At 45.8% G+C, this 22,472-nt stretch overlaps 1 protein-coding gene across 3 annotated transcripts in view; it reads left to right on the top strand.

Annotated features, from left to right (window-relative positions):
* Positions 1–5,399: 5,399 nt before the first annotated feature.
* CARHSP1 (calcium regulated heat stable protein 1) overlaps positions 5,400–22,472 on the top strand; it is a 31,749-nt gene continuing 14,676 nt past the window's right edge. The window contains exons 1-2 of one of the 3 annotated variants that reach the window (XM_065851168.2): positions 19,492–19,589; positions 20,111–20,199. The gene's annotated coding sequence lies outside the window, so the exon portion shown is untranslated. Of the gene's footprint in view, positions 5,477–19,481; positions 19,590–20,110; positions 20,200–22,472 lie in introns of those variants that run through there. The other 2 variants (XM_065851167.2, XM_065851169.2) reach the window with 2 other exon arrangements.

Raw genomic sequence — 22,472 nt, 5'->3', positions numbered from 1 at the left:
CACTCATGCGGTGTTTGTGGTTTTCTTCCAGGCAGTTGCCATCAATCAGGGTAGATCATTATAAACAACCCAACCCACCCGTGCGATAGGATTGTTCTGTAGGCTCTTTGTCATGACAGATATTTTGCTGTGTGTTCATTTGGACAGAGCACAGCTTCCATTTTGGGTGTTTTGCTATAATTAATTATCAGGATGTCATCATTATGAATTATGTAATCATTATCATAATTATTCATTATTATGAATTATGAATATTATTATCCAGTGTGTGATAAAACAAATGTACTTTGATAACTACAGGTAATGCAACGTGATATATATGCTATGTTTGTAAAAGACTGACTCAGTAGTCTGGTTAACTAGCAGACCTTTTGATCATGACATCTCTCAGAATTAGTAAAATATGAGTCAGTTTGAACTCTGTTTCTGTTTTAAATTGGAAATCTGTATAAAGGCCATAGTAATGTTTGCTGAGCAGCTGCTTTTATATTTTGTATTCCAAAAAGTACCTTCCTAATTCACTGCTGTATACTAGTGAGATGTAGTGTGTTAGTGTCTCTCGTGACGTACAGTAGTTTGTATACTCATAAGGATAACCACTGTCAGCTGTCTTAATGATAGCTTTGTGCCCTGCATTGCTCTTGTAGATTAATTTCTCCTTAATACGCTGTACCTTAGAAAGGAAAGTTCAGCTGGGAAGCTGCATCTTGTCTTCAAATGTTAATGCCCGTTGTCTCTCCATTCCAGGCCTGACCCTCCAGCATGTGTAATGCAAAACTTGGCACCGGCTCATGTGGATCCTTGTCAAGGACAGAAATCAAGCTGGCTTCTTGGCTTCTGATGGCAGTGCATAGCAAACAGACCTGGTTGTGGCTGCAGTGCTGAGTCTGCTGGGGCATCGACTGAAAATACAGGTGAGGCTTTCCGGGAGGGCAGAGACTGAGGCGGCTTGAGGATGCGAGTCTCCATGGAGCAGTCGGGCAAGCAGAGAGGCCCGTGAGGCAACTTGTGCTAATGATCGAGAGTACACATAAACAACAGGAGTAAGGGAAGATGCTAACTGAAGGGGAAGCAGGAGAGAATATTTTATTTCTGACAAGTAGTCAGTATTTACTAAATAAGAAGTCAACAGCAGAATAAACAGTTCTTCTTTAAGGCTTTGTTTTGCTGCTAAAATGCGGATGCCTGTTGCACACAGAGTAAAAACACAGAGAAGACAAGACATATTGGTCTTAAAATACCACAGTTTCCTTGGAGCTCACCTTCCTGAAAAACTCAGATCTCGGTGTTTCTGTTTCAGCACAATCCACATACATTATTTTTTCCTGAAGTGAAAATTCTGTGTCCTTATGACAGTGAAAACAAGTGATCTGAAAGAACAGGTTCAAGAGCTGAATATTAGGTGACTGCATCAGTACCAATGGACAGACAACCTGACTGACCCTAAAATGTTTGGTAGCTGTGTAGCTGCTGTCCGATTTCATTAAAACTGTTCCTTTGCTCATGACAAACATTGTCTTTCTTTAGAAGGAGCAGAACCTGGAGACATGGTAGCCAAGAGAAAAAATGTTCTGCAGTGATGAGATGGACTGTGCCTCCTGCCAAGCTCTTCACTGGTGACTCCTGCACTGGTATGAAGTCCCTTGCTTCCTAATAAAGACAACTTTATTTCATCTATATGCAAATCATGGGAGGAAGAGCCTGGAACTGTTTTAGTATAAGAAAAAGAAGAATTAACATAAGAAAGTGAGCCTGCTAAAGGTCAGCTTGTGCCAGCTCTCACTATTTCACTAGCCAAGTAAAACAGCCAACTGGCCAAATGAAGAGTTAAGCAATACGTGTTCAGTAGGGTTTTGGTACAGCTTCCAGCAGTACAGAATGGGAGGTGAGTGCAACCTGAAGCTGACTTACTCCTTGTCCATGATATGTGTCTCACGCTTGGCTGTGAGGGTCTGGAACTTGTTTTTCACCATGTTATTAAGAATGCTCTGATTTTCATAAGTAGGTTTGGGGGCTAAATCCTCCCTTTGAGGGAAAGGTGGAAAGATGTTTGACTAAGGTCTTGTTGAGAAGGTTGTGTTAGTGCTACTTTTACTACACTGTGTTATTGATGACTACATGACAATTTGAGACTTTGTTTTCATTGTTTCAAATATCTGTAAAGTATTTGCAAAGTTATTTGTATCTGTAGTTAGCATTAACCGAATTCTAAAACTGAACCACAGAGGGAGATTTGTTTATTTGTGACCATTTTTATTCCCCTGGGCTTGGTGCTTTGATTCATCTGAGAACAGCAAAGATGTCCTCAATTCCTACGCTTTGCAAACTGAACAGAACTCATCCGAAGCATGATTCAAAATTACAGATGATTAAGATAGTGAGAGCACACAATAACTTGTCAGACACCTGGTATGAAAAAATTGATCTTGTAAAAGAGAATGACTGTATCCTGTTGTGTAGTAAACAGCTTTAAGTGAAAGCCGGATCACGTGCTTTTGGTTTGGCACATTGGTGTTTCATTGCTCGGTTTCCAGTCAGCATTGTGACTGGACCTGAGAACATAAAGTGCAATGGAGCACTCTGGACTGAAGCAAACTTAGTATGTCACGTATTCAACGAGCTAAGGGTATTTTTCCTCCTATTATTCTCTGCTGCAACCTGATTGCTCTAAGAGCCTGCTGCTAATTCCCAGGCATGGTTCATTCATGTCCAGCCTACACTCTTTGTGCTTGTGCCAACCACGTATTTTAGATTAAATAGCTCCAAAAAACAGTCCAGAAGCAGGAACTGGAATTCAGGATTGCTTTTGCAATGTGTGGAGCTGTCCTAGGCTAATTCATGCCTTTCTAATATAGGTGGACAATATTTGCCCTATGTCAAGTACCAGGACCCGTCTAATTATTTGAGCTGTTCAATACACCTCAGACTTACTGCTGCACAGGGATGTATATTACCTGTCTTTACTAATGAATCACTTTAGCTGCTACATTTTCCCCCTTCACACTCATTTCCTTGACTCAAATTGTATAAGTAAGTGCACTTCGAATACTTTAAATGAATGAAGAGCGATATCATGGTGCTGTGTTATCAAGAAATCCTATTTTTTTGTCTGTCAGGACTGCTGAGGGGAGCGTTCAGTCCCTGCAAGAGCCCAGAGCTGAGTAAGCAGGGGAGCAGCCAGCAGGCAAGCAGAGAGGCAGGAGAACCCCACGGCTCTGGGCCATCTCCTTTCCTCCTTCTGACGGTGAAGTGCCCTTTGCTGGCCCAACCCAACAGCTGTGGCCTTGGGGAGGGTTCCCAGCCCTGCCTGCGTCCTGGGAAGGAGCCAACACCACCCTGCTGCTGGCCACACCAGGGACAAAGAGAACAAGGTAGGCACACATGCTGAAAATGATTAACTGGTCATTAGTAATTGTACTGAGGGAACGGAGAAGGGGAGAAACACAAGCTGGAGCTCAGCAGGAAGCTGGAACCTCTCATCTCCAGCAGCTGGTGAAAAAAGCCTCAAGCAAAATCCCATTTCCTAACTGTGGTAGCTGGGGACACGCACAAGCACATGGAGGGTCCCCCAAGCCCTTGACGGTGTAGCGAAAACAAACCTGGTGACTGTGGGCATACGTTGTCATATATCTCCCATAGGTCATGCATTTCTGCTTGGGAAAGGAAGTGGGATGATTCACAAGTGCTGATCTTTTGAGGAAAGCACAGCTGTTATCCCAGATCAGGGAGATTGCTCTGAACAGTGCTTACTTATGCTGTGCTTTTCCCTTCATCCTCCTCCACCTCAAAAAATCAGTCAGTTTTGCCACATAAAGCAAAAGATAAAAGATTTCCAGGAAGAAAATTGATGTTTTAAGCAAGAGGAGTCATCAGTGCATTGCTGTATATATTACGAAGGGTAAGATCTTGTGTGGAATAGAAGCGGACGAAGAGGCAAGATAACTTTGGAAGATGACTGTGTGGTTGATGTAGGAACCTGGTTACTTCATTTTGTGTGATCTCTTCTAGATCCCCTGTCTCAGATCATGTTATAGGACTTGCGTTTGGTTTTCCTTGTGAAAAAAGCCCTGCTAAAACCCAGTTGTGCAGTTTTACCAGAAGTGGCAAACTGCTGTTTCTTCTGTGATTATGGTTGGCTAAAGGTTTGTATACTTGTATCTCCTATAAATCGTACTTTTGTGGTGATATGAAGACATGCTTTGTCTGGTACCTGTATATGGAAAAGAACCAGAAACAATTTAGTGCCTAAGCTACCTTTTCCAAACCATGTTCTAAAATACTAGGTTTTATTATCACTAGGAAAATTGTGCACAGATGAAAGCATTGTGAAAACTCTGCTGACCGGGTACTGGATGCAGACAACTCTCTCTGCTCTGACATCTTTCAGTGATTCTTGTGTTCCTAGTAAATGCATGACAATTAACTGAGAGTTCCTGCTCATCACTGTCCTGTGCTGTCTCACCAGCAGTCCTGCTGCAGCTTCGACTTCAGCCTCTCTTGTGGCAGCTTTGGTTCATGCAGAAGATGCCAAACACATGTGAATGATGCTACTACAGAGCACGTGTTGGGGCTTGCTCATGGGCTTGTGTACAGCTCAGCTCCTCATCTCTCCTCCTTGCAAAATCCAGGAAAATATACCAGGATTATTCTTCTGTAACTTCGTTTGGTTTTACTGAGCTCTCTGGCTGTATCATCCTGGTTTTAACAGCATTTTCACTTCGCTATGGCTGATTGTGATGGCCTTGGAGGCTGTTATGGGGAGAAAAGCCCGTGTGTGGGATGAGGTGCTCTGCGTGTGTGCTTTCTGTGGAGAGGAAAAAAAAAGGAATAAGCTTTTCTCCATGTTGTCAATAGAACAAAAAAAGCAAGATTAAATCCGAGTAATGGTGGTTCAGACTTAAACATTAGGAGAAACTTTCAAACAGCAACTATAGTTAAACACCAGGATAGATTGCCTAGGGATGTTTTGGAATCTCCATGACTGGAGATTTATAAGAACAGGTTATACAAACATCTGTTAGGAACGATTTTGGTATAGTTGATCTTGCCTTGGGGTAAGGGGCTGAACTAGATGACGTCTAAAGGTTCCTTTCAGCCCTCTTTCCTATGATTCTGTTAAAAATACATGGAATTGTAGAAGAGCATGTAGAATTGAGTTTGTCACTGTGGGAATCGCAGGGGGAATAAAATTACACGTAGAAAAGCAAAGTCGATGTAGTCAAAACGCACCTGCAGACGCCAACTCGCGGCTTTGTGTCCCGAGGCGGGTGTCCCCGAGCAGCCCCGCTGCCCGTGGGGGCGGCCGGCAGGCAAGGGTGACCGGGGCGGAGCGGGCTGCGGGGGGGGCAGTGGCCGGGGCGGAGCGGGGCCGCCAGCCCGGCCCACCCGCGTTATAGCGCGGGGCGCTGGGCGGCAGCACCGCCCCGAACCCGGCCCTGCCCGCAGCGGCTGCTGCGCCCGTCCTGCCCTGCCCGAGGTGAGCGGGGAGCGCCGGGGTGGGGGGGCCCTGGGCTGCTTTTGCGGCTGGTCGTGGGTTTTCCCGAGTGAGGAGCGGGACGGGGGCGATGTCAGGAGGGTCCCGGTCGCTCAGCGCCCGGAGTGCGGAGCGGCCGGGGCTGAAACGCCGCCTGAGGGTGAACCCGGGGCGGGTGCGCCCGCTGGGACCTGCGGCGTGCGCGGCTCCGCTTTTCTTTCGCTGCATTCATTTCACTTACGATATTGGGACTAATTTGCTCCCTCCGTTGTTTTTTTTTTTTTTTTTTAAACACTTATTTGTGCCTTTTTTCACACTTAGGATCTTGGGATGTGTCATTGTTACACTCAGAATTGCTTATTGTACAAACCGTGAGAAAGACAAAACATGCTAGATAAGAGCTTTCTCCCACCAGGAAGGAAGAAGTCAAACAGCACTGGTTGCTTAAAGGGATACTTCAAAACTTCTTAGTCTTGCTAGAGAGTCTGTTGCCGAGGCACGAACAGCTCGCTCTTACAGTCAGCACCTCTGTTTCTTAAATCTGGGGAAAACAACCCTTATTTTGTTTTCTCTTTGCATGTTGGATGTGTATGCATGTCACTTCTTGCCTTTGTAGAGAAGCCTCTGAGATTAATCTTTGGATCTGTGCCTCCATTTGGCTTTTAGGGAGGGGATTTTAAGTTCTTCTCTGTCACTGTTTTTTTCTGGAACTGCAGAGCTACTTCTGAGAAATGTTTGCAAAACCTTCTGTGGTGCCAGATTTCATTCTTGGAGAGCCTGAGAAAATTTTAAGGCTGTTCTAGTGTGAGATTGAGAAGGGTTTTTTGACTGCTTTTCTTTACCTTCACCTTCTGATTATTATATTATGCTTGGCAAACATATTGTTTCCTTCTGTTGATTATTAATGGAAGATAGCAAGTCCTACGGATGTAGCTGCAGAGGGCTTGCAATTTCACAAATGCAGCTTAAAATCTTGTTAAATCTAAAGAGATTTAACTAACGTAGTACGGGTAATATTTTTTAAACGTATGCATATATGAAGACTTTCTGTGTTTACAGAAAAAAATGTGTGTGCCAAAGGAACCATGGGGAAGATGTGACTGTTCTCTGGCAATGGGTATATTCTCACGTGCTACGTGGGGGTGTAAAAGGAGAGAAATCACATCTCTTATGAGTGGCCCTTTGCAGGGGCAGAACTGAAGCTGGTGCTTACCCCACAGCCCCGTGTGCATCGTGACACCCATGTGTGATGTCACCATCCACGGTTGTGCCACCCGTCTGTCCCCTCCATGTCCTGTGCACCTGGCCGCAGGTGCCCTCTCTGCTGCCCTGAGCTTCTGTCGCTGTGCTTTGCCCGTGGTTCTAAACGCTTTGACCAACATCATCCTCGCCTTTATCTGCACGCACGTATGCACAGAACTATTCGCGTAGTGGTGCACTGTGGGTGAATCCAGTGTTCATATACACTTGCACCGTGAATATGAATGTATCCACTGCTAGAAGAGCGCCCTTACAGCAAACTGCCAGACCGTGTTGATGTTACACTACATGAAATGTATTTTTTTGGATGAAATGTGGTGTGGGAGGTTATTTCTAGGTGACAGGACCAGCAGATAATCGCCAGGGATGTTCTCGGTGCTAATCCTGGAAGTGGCAGAAGAAATCCCTCACCCTTTCCATTTCACCATGAGCGATCTGTGGGGTGCAGAAGCAGATGGGACCTGCTGGTTGTGGCTGGGGGGCTTCAGGGTGAAAGCTGTTACTGATTTCACCTTTTAATCTGTATTTGTCTCAAGTTTCCATCTGGAACAATTTTTGGATCTCTGCTGGTGGGGTAGACTCAGCAGGGATTGATAGAAATCGCCTGAAACTTGGAGGAAAGCTGAGGATCATCGTTAGCAAAACTGAATGAGCTTGTAACTGTTCAAGTCTGCGTTGATAAATATTTTGGGTGCTGGTGGCCAGAGTTGATGGTTAATCTGTCCTTCATCTGGAAGGTTTCTGACAGAAACTACAGAGATGAACTGAGTTTGAAAAGTGCAAAACGCATCAACTTCTGCCTTGGAGCAGGGGAGGGCAGCAAGTTGGTGGGAGCCCCTTCCCTGGGGCTGGGCGCTGGGAACAGCGCTCTGCACAGCAGAGGAGCAGCAGGCTTTGAAGAGGAGCAAAGGAATGAAATAGCATGGTTTGGTTTTGTTTTTCTCACTATATTTTTTCAAAAACAAGCAAACAAATAATCTTGCTCTTTGCAACAGGTTGATGTAGAGAACCGAACAAAGAAACAGCTGAAGCACTGTTGAGAAACGAGCGATGCAGAGCAATGATTTGTGTTTTGCTTCTGTCACTCGCCACTGCAGTTCAAATAAAATGAAAAATCGAAAGCATTCATCGGACTGACTGCTTTCTCTTTTCTCTCAGGGCAGGGGAGAGATGGTTGTTTTGCTTCCTTCTGTCTCAGTCTATTGTGTGTTCCTCACACCACGGCAGCCCCCTGGCCGGATCAGCCATCTCCATTTCTGCTGGTGTCTGCTCCTTCCATCCATCGCTGCGGGTCGGTCGGTCTCTGGGTCTCACGGGGGGAAACTCAGCACCCAGGGAAGCAGCTGGAGCCTCGCGCTGCTCTTTCAGTTCTGTAATTTTGTTCCGCTCAGCCGGCCTCTACTAGCTAGGTAGCGGTTTGAGGGCTTTTCTTTGTGTCTGTTCTCCTTTTCCATGACGTGTGTGTGGATATAGCTTGTGTGATATAGCCCACGTTCTCAGGAAGAGCACTGAATGAGGCAGTGAATGGTGTTTGTGCAGCTAACAAAGATAGTGCTGCATACATGGCATTGAACTCTCCCTGTTGCCGCGCTGCTTCTTGCACAGTCTCTCCTTTCTGAGAATAAACAGCTGCCTTTTGGTTTTTGTAAACAGGCACAAGCGAGATCACTTTGGAGGAAGACTTTGCCTTTTTCCCCTCAGGTAGTTACTAAGAAAAAATTACATTAAGGAAGATGCAGGGACAGGAACTGCTCTTTGTCTCTGTGTGGTGCAGGAAGACACTTAGCTTTCATTTCTGTCATTTTTGGGTGCATGTGGAGTGCATTAAAGTGGCGCTTCTGTCGTTTGCTCTCCCCCAGGGAAGCTGTAAAATACCACGCGAGTCACATTGTGTCTTCTCAGGCTTGGCCGTAGGGCTTAGGGATAAATGTGGCGTGGGCTCTGCCCTGGGAGCCTGACCTGTGCTAATGGACAGAGCTTGTACACCCTGAAAACCCCTCCCGCCTCCCTTAAATCGCATTTGCTTTGAGTGGTTCCTCTGCTGCACTCTCACCCTCTGGTTTCAGAGACATGCAGATTCTTTCTTTGCCATTGGTTTGAGGCTGTTGCACAGCTACTTTTTTCACTAGGTCGATTTAAAATATAGGTAAATAATGAAGGAACCTAAGAAGTCCTTTTAAAATAACGATTGAGTATCTTGGGGCTAATGACACTTGCATTAAGAGGTTGCTGCATTATTAATACAATTTGGAAACTGAATAGTAATCTAAAGGAAATGAACATTAAATTTTTGACCCATTATCTATGATGTGAGTGTTATGCTCTGCTGGCTAATCTGACACTTGTCTTGAGTTCTGTGTTTCTCCAGGGAAGAGCTGGAGGTAGGGTGAAGGTCTCGAGAGATGTTTAAACACTAAGGCGTTTTAAGGGCAGCACATGTGAATTTGGCCTTTGGATTCTTGCTGGGCTGTTGGGGTAATAATTCTGTTTGGTGGCCTGTGACCACATGTTTCACCTAGCAACGGGGCCTGGGGAGGGAAACTTGGGGTTGACCTGCAGCCTCCCTTTTGGAAGGTGATCAGATAGCAGAGTGATAAAAGCACAGAGAAAACAAAATAAACTGTAGCTAAAACCTGGATGGCTTTCCACCGAGAGCAGGCTCTGTTACAGTTTTCTGGAAAAAGCATGTGCACCGTGTCCCTCACCCTGATGGCTCTGTGCCTGATCTGATCACAGGCTGCTTTGTGCGGGACGGAGGGAAACGGAGAACCTTGACCTAACAGTTTCTTTTGAATATTAGACGATGCTGGTCTTCTGCCATGCCTCCTGAGTGACATGTAACTGTGGAAGCGGCAGAGCATTAAGAGCTAAGGCTGACTCCAGGACGAAAAGCAAAGTCCGTGTTGGTACTGCTTGGAGTGGGAGCTGGTGAGGTGACACACTGGGCACGGGGGTGGGAGGCCAGGCTGCGTCCAGCGCTGGTGGAGCTGTGGCTGCGAGACACAGTGGGGTGTGGGCAGCATGATGGGCGCTGCCTTTTGTGCCCTGGGGTAGCGGGTCTCCCCCTTGCTCAGCCGCATGTCGCGTGCTGCATGTCACAGCAATGGTGTGTGTGTGTCCCGTGGTGAGGACAGGCTGACGGTGGGTGTGGAGACACAGCTGTGATTGCAGCTTTCGGATGACTAACAGTAAAAAAAAAAAAAAAAAAAAATATATATATATATATATATTTATATTTCTGAGAATCGAAGTGTGAGCCTCTGCTTCCAAAAGGGTGTTTGCACAGCTGACCGTGAGCAGGGAGGTTTGTGGCCAACCCAACATCTGATGTTCACCTTGCCTGCCGGGGCTGGTCCGGGCAGGGATGGCGTGTTCTGTGGTGACAGCTCTGCCATGGGCAGCTTTCCTTCAGACTGCTCTGCATCTTAACAGCTTTTCCAGGAATGCTCCTTTTCCCAAGCTTTCAAATTCTTGGCCACTTGCTGTTTAAGAGACTGTCCAGACAAAGCGTACTCTGTGTCCAGGAAATAAACTAATCTCGCCTGTCCAGTTGGGGAGGAATTTTCTTTTTACGTTAATACTTGTTTAATGTTTGGTTTGTTTACATTGCACAGCCAGTCAGGTTGACCAAGGCACACTAGCGATGCAGACTATATTGTTTTATGAGCTCCGTGTTCTCAGTGATTATCATTTAATGGTGTTCTCTTGGTGAGATGATTTCAGAAGGCTGGTCAAAGACACTGCTTGTTTTCAGTTAAGTCAGATTCAAGTAAACCACAGTCATGGTTGCAACTTCTTGACAATTACTTTAAAGGGTAAATAAAACTGACAAACAGCAACTTAAAAGAATTTCCTGTTTACAAAACTTAGACCTGCTGCTGGGGTGTAAATAAATGATTTGGATTTTTTCACCCAGCGGAGCAGGGCAGTGCCTGTAGGTGCGGTGGCATGTCCAGACCTGCAGCTCTGCTGGCAACAGCCGGGAAAGGCAGAATTTACCCAGCTGTGTGGGCTGTGAATCTATTTCCTCTAGTATTTGGAGAAAATCTATCAGTGGGGATTATGAAACGCGGTGATAGCCTGTTCATAGAGCCTCTTTGTGATGGAGACTGGTAGGAGGAGTTCCCAAAGTATTTCTAAGTATTTCGCATGGTGAGTGTTTCCTTTTACTGCTAGGGGAGAGAGTAAATAGAGTGAACATTTGTATTTGCTTTCTGCTTTATGGTCTTATGAAAAGTGTGTCTGAAAAGTGATCTTACACAAGGCTCAGTCTCTGAATAAACATGCGGTTTGTCTCCGTGCAGAAAGGCTGCTTTTCCCTGTCCCAGGAACTCCGTCAGAGTCCTAAAAATTCTTCTCACCGATGTTGAAAACACAGGTTGTAGAGGAAAAGATGTATCTGTATATACATCTGTGCAGCTCTACTGTCTTCTGATACTTTTTTTTTTTTTAAATTTTAGTTGTACTTTTCCCCAGTACCAGGTTTAAGCGAGAAAGGTCTCTCTCCTTGGGGACATGAGATGCACTGCAGTGTCTTTTACTCACCATAGTGGGGACTTGAGGAAGGAGTCTGTGCTGGAGCCAGGCCAGGCTGCACCTGGCAGAACTGCTGCACGGGCACTGCCGGCAGCATCCCAGGGTCACGGTGTCATCGTACCGCTGCTGCACTCTCAGTTTTTCACATGCTGACCTTTCCCATCCTTCCAACCCTCGGGCTTTGCATGTAGACAAACCTCTCTTGAAAATCCTCACAGAGGAATCGAATGAGAAACAAAGGTAGTGCAGAGCTGTCTTGGCATTTATCACAGCCCCACAGGGAGAAAAGTATTTTTGCTGGACACTTGCTAGGCTGGTATAATTGGGATCTTAATCAAATTTGTTAAACATTATAGTATGGCTGTGCTGCAGTGCTGCCTCTTCCCTGGCACAGATCCTGAGGATGAACACTCCTTCTGGTACCTCACCGATGTGGAGCTGCACAGCCTGGGATCTGCTGCCCACCAAGACCAGGGTGAACCCACCAGATGCGCACACACCTGGTTTCCCAGTGCAGTGACATGACTTGTTCTGGATGCAGGGCTTGCTCATGAGGCAGACAGATGTGGAAGCTTACCTGAGGTTTCTTAGATGTGTAGCACCAGGTTTCAAGCAAAAAAAATTCTTAAGGTCACGTAACTGTTAGCATGTGGCCAAACAGGTAAATTCTCCCAAGTAGCAAGTGATAGGACAAGAGGAAATGGCCTCACGTTGTGCCAGGGGAGGTTTGGATTGGATGTTAGGAAAAAATTCTTCATGGAAAGGGTTGTCAGGTGTTGGAACAGGCTGCCCAGGGCAGTGGTGGAGTCAGCATCCCTGGAGGGGTTTAAAAGGCATTTAGACGAGGTTCTTATGGACATGGCTTATTGCTAGAGTTGGTTTATGGTTGGACTTGATGATCCTGAGGGTCTCTTCCAACTGAAATGATTCTATGATTCTATGAATCAAAATAATATTACATAAAGATACTCACTACCATTGCTGTGTAGTGTTTGCTCTGCTTGTGTGTCCCATTCCCTCTGTTTGCAGTTTAGGTAGATACAGCTCTTTGGGGTAGTGACTGCTCTAATACAATGCTAAGTACAATTTTCTATTAAACATGTGCTTCTCTATTGATTTTTAGTTTTGTACCTGAAGAATATACGTGCCTCAAGATTTGTCTGCTTTTTTTTCCAACTTTACAGTTGATTTTTACCTTCCCTGGAAAGCTTACGTTGCCTGTTCCCTTGCTTTGGTGTGTTAATGCTTTTGAGCATTAACACAGTAGACATAAATAATAGTGACAGCATCTGTGGTTCTGGACAGCTCTGTCCAGTTCCGTGCCCTTCCAGCACATCACTGGAGCCACGGCTCTCGAAATTACAGCATGGTAAATAGTTTTGTTGATGTGTAAGTGGGCACGAAATCCAGCCTCGCACACATGCCTGTGCTGGCGCTGCAGTTTTGCAGGCAGTAAAACACAATACAACTGCTTTTGCCATTTAACTGGCTCTGAACACAGAGGGTGGATGTGCTGAGCCAGAAAGACGAGTTTGTGCGCACACAGTCATTGGGGAAAGCAATCAAACTCCCCGCAGGTCCACTTTCTCGATAGTTGGCTAAGAACGGTGCATTCCCTACAGTAGACTTGCTGGACTATGTATTGGTATTGTAAGCCATTTCTGTGACTAAAAAGAATTTTTTCCTAGATGTCTACAGTGTATTATCAATTATATTTTCCAAACTGGAAAACAGGCCAAGGGGACGTGATGGAGTGTTTGTATCACCTGTAGTTTCCAGCGGGTTCAGGGTGTTTGTTGCAGTGGCGCTGGAGGGTGAGCTGTGGAGGTGTGGGGTGTGTGCTTGGGCTGCGTTGCTGTTCACGCAGTTGCAGATTTGATTGCACCACATCGGGACTATCTGTTTGTCAGAGCAGCCCATCGGGACTATTTGGAGCAGTCTGCTTTCGGGTCTTGTTCCTCTCCAGGGCTATGATCCAGATTGGCGTGCAACTGGCTCTGGATTTGAGCAGGGAACCAAGGGTGACTGTCAGGACTTGGTTGGGGTTTTGTATCTAAAGGTACGGACATGGCTCATGCTCACCACGCTGCTACTAAGGAGGCTGTTATCTTTAGAGCTGTGGACATTGCGGGGGGGTCTCAGGGTCACAAGCGTGAGTACAGCATGGGGAGAGGTACTGTAAATCGAGTTGAGATATGTGGTGGAGGGAAGAAGAAAAACAGAAATGCGATTGTTAAATGGGCCAGTGATCTATAAGCATATATATATCTGAATTTCCTCCATTAAAATTTATGTCTGTCATCCCATCTCCTGTATTAAGTGTGTGTGTGCGTAAAAGATGTTTCTTTTGTTTGATTTTAATGGAATGTGCATTTCTACACCTCCGAGTTCTCTGTCAGCATAGGCTGAATATGTGTTTCACCAGCCTGGAGCGATGAAGCCAGTCGCTGACCTCTCATGCAGGTGGAATGTAGTTTTTAAATTTTGCTGTGGTAGAAATACTTATTGTAGGTGCAGCCGCTTGTGAAGGGAGCGTTTGTGCCGCTAGAGCCTGGGCAGTGGGATGCAGGTGGACGCTGTGGGACAGGACAGGAGGAGGCTTTAATGGAAAGTAAGAGCATCTCTTTGTTGCTCAACAGAAACCGCTCTTGTGTCAGATACAGAGGACTTTTTGTTTCCTAAAGTATTTCAGTAAATCGTGTATCTGTTGGTCATTAATTGATATTGATGTGGATTCCTAATGGCATCTCAATCGCAAACCTTTTGTCTAATTGATTTCTGTGAAATCTAATGGAAATATACTCAGGTTATTAGACTAGGATGCTTTAAAGGAAATGTAGGTGTCAGGCAATGAGACTGGGAGATGGCCTGAGCATTGGGACAGCCAGAAAATAGAGCCAGACCTGGCAAAAAGGAGTCTGGGTCTGTGGGTGCCTCACGGTACCGGTGTGAGGATCAAGTTATTTCTGAGTGGTTCCTGACTCTGCATCTGCCTCTTGCTGTAATGCTGCAGATGGAGTGGCCTCAGAGGATTGCTTTTTTTACTTTGCCAACACTTGTATGCCTCATAAATTTCCATGGTTATAGATCTTTGTAATGTGAACTGTTTTCCCCTATTGAAAATGTTGATTAGGGAGGAAACAGTGAACTAATTGTTCTGAGTAACACTTGAGCCACATAAATATTTCAGGGGATTTCAGTAGCCTTAAAAGGCTCAAAGTTGCACATGAACAAACTTACCCATAATCATGGCTGGAGTTTTGTGATGTGAGAGGAAGCTGAAAAAGGGAGAACTTTCCATAAGTGCCTAGGGATTTACATATGTATAACTATTCTTTATAATAGTGTAACACTGTGGAAGTCCATTTGCCTTGTAGATGAGCCCTAAGATGCTTAGGCACAAGATACAGGAGATTTTTCTCATGTTTTGGTATAAATGTTTTCTGCCAAAATGAAATAAATCTTGGAATGAATTCACATGGGATGTGCCAGCATGGAAGTAATGGCAGAGGGAGAGATTCTGACTTGCAAAAGCACTGAGGGAAGGAAGAACTGAGTTGCAGAGCAAGTGTTGGAAGAGACAGCTTGTTCCCGGTTCAGACATACATCGTACTTCATCTGGGAAATACGTAAGCTTACTGCAATTGAGTCTGTTTAGAAAGAATAGGATGAGATGTATTTATTGCTGCCTCTGCTATCCAAGAACAGAGTTCCAGCCTTGGCTAGTGGAGATGTGATACAGGAGCAGGAGTCTGGAGTGATCAGTGCAGTGGTTCTGTGCTGGAGACCATAAAACATTGAATAGATAATACCTGGTTTCTGGCCAAAACCAGCTAGCTTGTGACAAGCCAAATCTTTAGAAATATTTGATACTAGTAGGGTTTATTGTGAAAGAAAGAGTAATGACAGCCATTCAAGTGACAGGGGAGTGATTTAGAAATACCACGATGCGTTTTTTCTTTTGTACTTAGAAATTTAAAAGGGGAGGGCTAAACACCAGAAAGAAGCTTGTAGTTCCTCTTGCTCTCTATCCCATTTATGGCACTTCTGGTGGAAAATTTAAGGTTTGATTTACAAATAAACCTGCACCCTCCCGTGTGTGCTCCTCTGAGCTAATGCTTCTTTCCCATTCGGTCTCTTGCATATTATGCCCTTCCCTTTCCTTTGTTTGCCTTATTTGCTATGTTCTGTCTTTTGATCTCTCTGCACTTTCTTAATTTCTCTGTAAAAATGACTAGTCCTCACTGTCCACTAAAAGGAGATTTTTTTTTTCACATGACGGTTAAGCTGTGGGACTCTGCTACAGGATACTATAGGTGCTAAAGGATTGTATGAGCTCAGGAGGGGCCTGAAAAAAGGTCATAGGAGGTTATCAAATACAACTATGCAACCTTTAGTTTGGCTTTTGTTTTAGCTGTACATCCAGGATGCTGGAAAGATGTTAAGGGTGAGCACCACTGTGTACTCACACTTATCTCTGACCTAGGCAGCCACATCTGGCTGCCAGCATCAGACTGAGTAAAGTCATCTTGATTTTTTATTTTCCCCCCCCTTTCACTGCAAAAGTCCTTTTCTGGTCTCCCTTCACACTTCCCTGTCCTTTGATTACAGCCATTCTGGGACATGTGAAGTCTAGCCTATACCTGGAGAAACCAAGACTTGCTATGGGAGGTGCCGTGCCATGAACTTGGCTCCAGGGAAGAGCGCTTGAAGCAGGGCTATGGGAGTTGGCGTAAGTGCTTCTGCTCCTGCTTCTGCAGCGTGGGTGTTGCTGGCAGTGGTTTTGCAAGCAGCTGGGCAGTGCTGCGACACAGAGTCACTGTGCTGCTACAGAAACACCCGGGTTTGTAGACCGGCAGCCCGTGCAGAAAGCAGTTGGCAGATGGAAAGCAAAGCACGATGCTGGGTGTTACAGCCTAGACTTGTGCCGGCTCAGCATTGTGGTCCTTCCAGCCCAGGAGGGCTGATTCACGGCCTGTCTGCAGCCCTGGACCAGCCGTTAGCTGCCCCAGCAGCACATGGGTGGGTGTAACAGCTCATCCCCACCATGGTGGCTCCCACCATGTCTGGTTGGTGAGAAGCTCTTCTTCCTGCCGTCTCTGCCTTGTTGTGGACTTTTTGGTTTGTACTGGAGATCACCTGCAATGCTGTCCACTTTACTTTGGTTACAGTCATTTAAATACTTGATGACATTAAATGTATGTGCCAATAATACATGCGTACAGAAACTTAAGTTACTGGGTAACACTTGCCCCTGGTTAGCATGAACTAATTATCACCATCATCTTCACCCATCATCTTCATCCCTGCTTGGGAAGAGCTCCTAGAGGAGGATATTTGCCTGGGACCTGTTGTTGGTTGTCTGTGAGCTGGGGACAGTTTGTCATTTGTTTTAAACTGTTCGTTAAACAAAAATAATTAGATAAATGAGGTGTTGAAAGCAGGCTGATGGCTTGTGCTGTATGAGAGTGTGAGGGGCCGTGTGCTGGTCCTGGGACCGCTCTGTGCCAGCTTTAGGACTGCTGCCCAGCATCATCCCGAGAGTTACCTTCCTGTTGGGTGCTGTTGTCTTCTGCTCTCACTGAAATACTTTTTGACAGGCTGTAGGATGAAATATTGTCCTCCTCACATTACTGTGCACACTCGCCCTTTAGGCCAACCCTGGTCAGTGCTGTCACCTGTGGCAGCCACCCTGTGGCAGCTGGGTAAAACCTCCTGGGCTTGCAAGTGAAGGATCCTGGCCACTCTGTTCAGGGCAGTTGGCAGCAAGAAGTTTATGCAGCATCAATCATAGCAAATACTTGATTTGTAGCAAGAAAGGATCTTGATTCCTCTTTATTTGTGATCAAATGAGTCATAGGGTATCACTGCATGTCCTTCAGTATAGCCATAAACCTGTTGCAAAATGTATCTAATATAAGTCTCCACTCTGCTCCTTAACCTAAATGCATTTTTAAGTGCATGTGGCAGCTTACATGAACAGTGGAGAATACTGGACTGTTAGAAGTCCTTGTCTTTGTCACTGTACTGCATAGGCTGCCGATGGCTTTGTTCCCCTCCCATCCCTTTCGGTTGTCTCTGCTGTGCAGGGCTGGTTTTTGCTGCTCAGGCAGCATGACCGTCACACAGCACACTGATCGCGAGAGGAGCAGGCGGGCAGACAGTGTTTGCCTAAAAGGCCCACCTCTGAGACTGCTTGGAAATACCTGTTGTTGCTTAAACTTAGCCCTGTTTAAATCCAAATTAATTTGTATGCACAGACAAGTGACAGGAATTTTCCTTGTTTTATTTTGCTTTCCTTGTAATTAGGTTTTTCTTGGACATGGGGATGGTTGGGCAACGTCCTGGTCTCCTTTAACTGCCAAATCACTACAGTCCGTGGGCACTTCTCTGCAGACTCTAACAGTCTAACGTTTATACTGTAATCCTGTCTGTTGGCACGTCACATGCATGTTGCAACTCCTCTGAGTTTCAGTGTTAATTGAAATACCACTATTAATTGTGGAAAGTTAGTCATGCAAACTAAGCTGGAAGAGGAAGCTTTTTGAACCAGCTGTTTCGTAATTGCTTGTGTTTTGTAAGTGCTTAATTCTGTGACGCAGGAGGCTCCTGGCGTGCATTGGGGTCCAAGTGCTAGAAGGTGCTTTGGGCAGAAGCTGCAGGTGGGAGCAGCACTGGGGGCTGGTGCTGGGGGGTGCGCAGGTGTCTCAGAGAGGAGCTGGGAGCTGCTTTAGAAGAACTGGGGGCACCCTTGGGAGCCGAGGCCAATCACCCCCAGTTCTTCTCCTTCCACAGGGCAAAGTATGCGAGGAGCAGAGGGTCCCGGTGCCGTCACTTGCTCAGGAGATGGCAGGAGGTGTTGGTAAAGGGCGCTCTGAACAGTCGGTCTCTGCAGTGCTCACCGTGTGCCATCGAGCTGCAGTTTTTCTCTTGCTGAGAAGAGCTTGCAGCTGTCAGCAGAAGAGCAGGCGATGCTCAGGGATTTATCTGCATGGCTTCCTTAGAGAAGGAAAGAAATGCAGCTCTGTAGAATAAATTTGGAAACCAGGACATTTAAGAGCGAGTCACTTAAAAAAGAGCTCTTGACATTTCTAAATCCAAGGAAAGACCAGAAAACAAATGCGTTTTCAGACATCCACATTCCTATTAGAGACTGAAATGAAAGAGCTGACTTCCAGCAAAACCCAGCTGAAAGCAGCTGCTTTTGGGGTACGGAAACCTCTCATTCTTTGAGGAAAAGCCAGGTTTTCCAGGCACATGCAGCCAGTGCTGTCCTCTTCACAAACCATTGTGATACCTTCTGAAAGCGGCTCCTCCAGACAGTGTCGTGTCCAGGCCAAGGAGCCTGCAAAGGACTTTTTCTCGGTGCCGGAGCACGCAGAGCAACGTGTCCTGGGTGAGCTCTGTGCCTGCTGGGGCGGCTGCAGTGTCCCTTGTGTGAAAAAGAAACTGTTCATAGACGGCCATGTTTCCTGGAGTCTGTCACCCTGCCCTATCCGGTTTGACGTTTTGCCAGGCATTTCCTTTAATTAAAAGCGAGACTAGATTTCCGTGGTAGTGTTGTGCTGGTCAGAATGGATAACTTCGCCCAAACTGCTATTTTTAGGGTATTTTTAGAGGTATGGGGTAGACTTAAAGAAGAAAAGAAAAAGAAGAATAGAATAGAAAATAGAAAATAGAAAAATAGAAAAAAAAATAGAGAAGAATAGAAAAAGAGTGTATAGATATACAGAGAAATGATAGTGACACTTACATACTCCCAACCTTATTTAGTTCCAGTGATTTTCTTCGTAGCATTTTATGGAGATTTTCAGAAATTTCTCCAGCATGTATTGCGCTCTGTGCTTTGTAGGTCACCTGATAGAGGTGATATTTTGGGGTCTCTTTGGTGTACATGTTGGCCAATTATTCTCAAAAAATGTAGTAAAAACATATATACATATATTTGCTTTGAAATGTTAAATTAGTCTGTTGTTTCCATGATGCTTCTGAGATTTATTTTACTTACATTTTAGTTTGGTGTGTGCCTGCAGTCTAAAAAAAAATATGAAAAAATCGTGTCGGTGAAAGATAAATGATGCATGTTGAAATGTGGACAGGTTTCAGGGTAAGGTTGGCACGTGGCTGGAGTTTCCTAAAGAGCCTGGTAATATCACCACCTTGCATCATGTTACCTTCGTCCTGTAAATACTCAAAGGCAAATATTTTGCTGGCTCAAGCAGAAGGGAGATACTGTCTGTGCTGTCGCTCGTCGCTGGAATCTCGTGCTGCTGGTATTTTGTGGTGGTGATTTGCTGCGGTGGAGTCGGAGGCACAGCAGGTGGGATGCTGGGGGCAGCTCGGGCAGGATGTCCCTTAACCCTGGCTGGGGTCTGTGGGACATTCTCCTTGTTCTGAGATCGTGGATAGTGGTGGCTGGGCTGGAGAGACAGGGGAAAACTGATGGAAACAGGGGTGGTGAGCTGGTGAGACTTAAGCAAGCAGGTTTGTTCAGCCGGTCGCACAGAGGGGAAGATATTCGCGGCTGGTAGGCAGCTGTCTGAGTCCCAGGGGTGATTCTAGATTTGCAGAGTTCAGAACCCAGGACAGCATATGAAAAGTGTCTTGAACGCTGCCAGTAACTGCCTTTGGAAGGCAAAGCTTGTGTGAAGAGGAAGGCTGGGAGGGCTGGGGCATGGGATTTGGGTGTTTGCTGTGGGCTTCATGCTGAACCTTGCCCAGCCCTGGTGTGCTCCATCACGAGTGCTGCCGGTGGAGATGAGTTAAAATCCCTGTATGAACAGTGTCAACTGGCCACACCAGAACAAACCAAAGCAGGTGAACTCCACCTTTGTGTTTCAGAAGGTTTGGATGAAGTGATCCTCTGCCCTGAGCAAGCTGAGCAGAGGTGTGCAGGAGCTGCTGCCATCCCACTGTATGCAGAGCACACGGTAAAATCTGTTAATTCAGCGTCTAATCCTTTTCCAGCGATTTTTACCATTGTCAGGGAAGCCCAAGAGGCAAGTGGATGTGCTGGTGCACTTGCACATGCAGTGATACAATGTACGTGCCAATATAGAATGTTGCTGGGCTGTAGTGTAGCCACAGCTTCCTATTGCTGCTCCTGTGCATCCCCTCCTCTTCTGAGCTGCACTCGCTGCAGCGGGTGTGAAGTTGAAGGAGCCGCTCCTGGTGGCCTCCAGCTGCCTGTGTTTGTGTATCAGCTCTCACTGAGCTCTGATCACAGTTTAGGACTAGTGTAATAGAAATTGTGAGAGTTGAGGCCATTTGTGGGTCGTGGGCAGAGAACAAAATAGCGTTTGTGCAGAAAGATGGCATTGAGCGCTCTATATCACTATTTTATGTTTACAGAGCAGAGGGCACAAAAATAACATAAATGGGAACAAAACCTACGTTAGCACACTTAGAACTCCATTTAGCCTTCTTTGTAAAGACTTTTGTGGTTCACCTGTGTGTTAAAGATAGGAAGGAAAATTCTCCTACCTCTTTACCCATGTTTGAGCAAGGGGATGGGCAGTGCTTTGTGGCTGGCTCCACTGTGTTGCTGTGGATGGATGAATAGCTCTGCATTTTGCCCATCACCTGACAAGCTGGTTTATATTTAGAGAGAAAGCATCCGATTCTGAAAGCTGCATTTTCACTTGTGCAAAGGCCAGACCATATATGCTGAGTTATCACAATGATGTTTTAATTGTTTGCTCTTATATTTTCCTGTGACTTGTTACAGTACTGCTATGTCAAACATACATTCCTTGAAAGCAAGGTGCCCAAAGGAGAGGTCTTTTGAAATCTGAGGAGACCAGCCAGCATGGTGGGTCTCTTGGAGGAGGATATTCGGAAAATCCCATCCCTTTGGTGTTATCATCTCGGTCCCAGCTGAACGCTGTGCAGTGACACTGGGCAGGGCATTAGCCTGTAGGTGGCAAATGCCATCCATAAAGCTGTGGTTTTGTTTTCAGCTGAGTTGTTGCTCTTGAGAGCAGTGTGGAAAGTTCAAAGTGGTACATGAGGGAATATGACTATCCACTTCTACCTTCATGGCACCCTGAGCAATTAAACACAAAAGCCTTTGTTCCCTGGTGACTTCATTCTTGAGAGGGCTTTTTAATTTTAGTCCTTAGTTTCAAGAAGAAATAATGGGAATTTGTCATTGACAAGAAGGCTTCATCTCTCAAATGTCATGTGAAAAATCCACTCCATAATTCATGGACTGGGTAGTGTGGGTGTACAAAGGAGAGAGCATAACAGATACGAGATATTTCAGTTTAATTAAACTATTGGCCTTAAAGGCAGCTTTTCTTGCCTTCATGATATTTTCTTGACCTAGATCGCCAGCCTTTTTGCTAACTCATCTAGATAATTTTAGATTTCCTTAAGTACGAGTGGGGTGGGTTATTGGTTATTTTGATGCAGCTTTTTCTCCCTCCACTGCAGATGCGGACTGACGCTGTAATACCCAGCGCTGGTTGGTTTATCTTCTTTCTCTTACTGCTGCACATGTGAGCTGTGCATTTGTGTACAAAGAAGTTCTGCTGTTTCTTATCAGTCCTCTTTCCATGGATTCTGTGAGTTTTGCTTGTTGTGTGATGAGGCACGTATTGCTGTTGTTGTGCTACAAAAGGGGCCTTCTTCCTCCTCTGCTGTAGGACATGAATAAGAGCAAACCTGAGGTGGGCTGGGGGCCTGAATGCAAATGTAACCATTGGCTTCCAAGTTGCTGGAAGGTTGTGGCAGAACTGGAGCTGCCAAAGGGAACTGCTGGGTCTGCCGGGGGGCTGGAAGGGTCATCTCCTCGTGGTCAGCCACTGCCTCCCAGCTTTGTGTTCCTGTCCTTGGCAGAGAAAATAAAAGAGCACTTGTATGATTTTCTTTTTGCAGTGAAGCTGAAGGTGTTAGGAGCTCTGACAGAACTGTGCTAATAGCTGAGCAGTAGCAACGAAGTTATCATCAGTGGTTGCACAGCAGAACTAACCTCCAGCTGTGGAGGTGCAGCCTTCATTTCAGCATTTCTTCTTTCAGTGTTTCTGTCTCGTTGCATGTGTTCATGTGCAGATGCAGGAGGCTCCTCTGTGCTGTCTGTGGCCAGACCCCATCTGTCTGGGATCTGTGTGGGGCACTCAGTATCTGGTGCTGAACTCTGCTTCAGGAGCTGCTGCCTGCCAGTGAGGCAGGAGCAGCAAAACCGTGTTAGTCACGGAGTGAC

This window comes from Patagioenas fasciata, chromosome 15 (genome assembly GCF_037038585.1).
Source record: "Patagioenas fasciata isolate bPatFas1 chromosome 15, bPatFas1.hap1, whole genome shotgun sequence".
Lineage (NCBI taxonomy): Eukaryota > Metazoa > Chordata > Aves > Columbiformes > Columbidae > Patagioenas > Patagioenas fasciata.
Note: the sequence above shows the minus strand (reverse complement) of the source record. Positions and strands in the feature narration are given on the sequence as shown.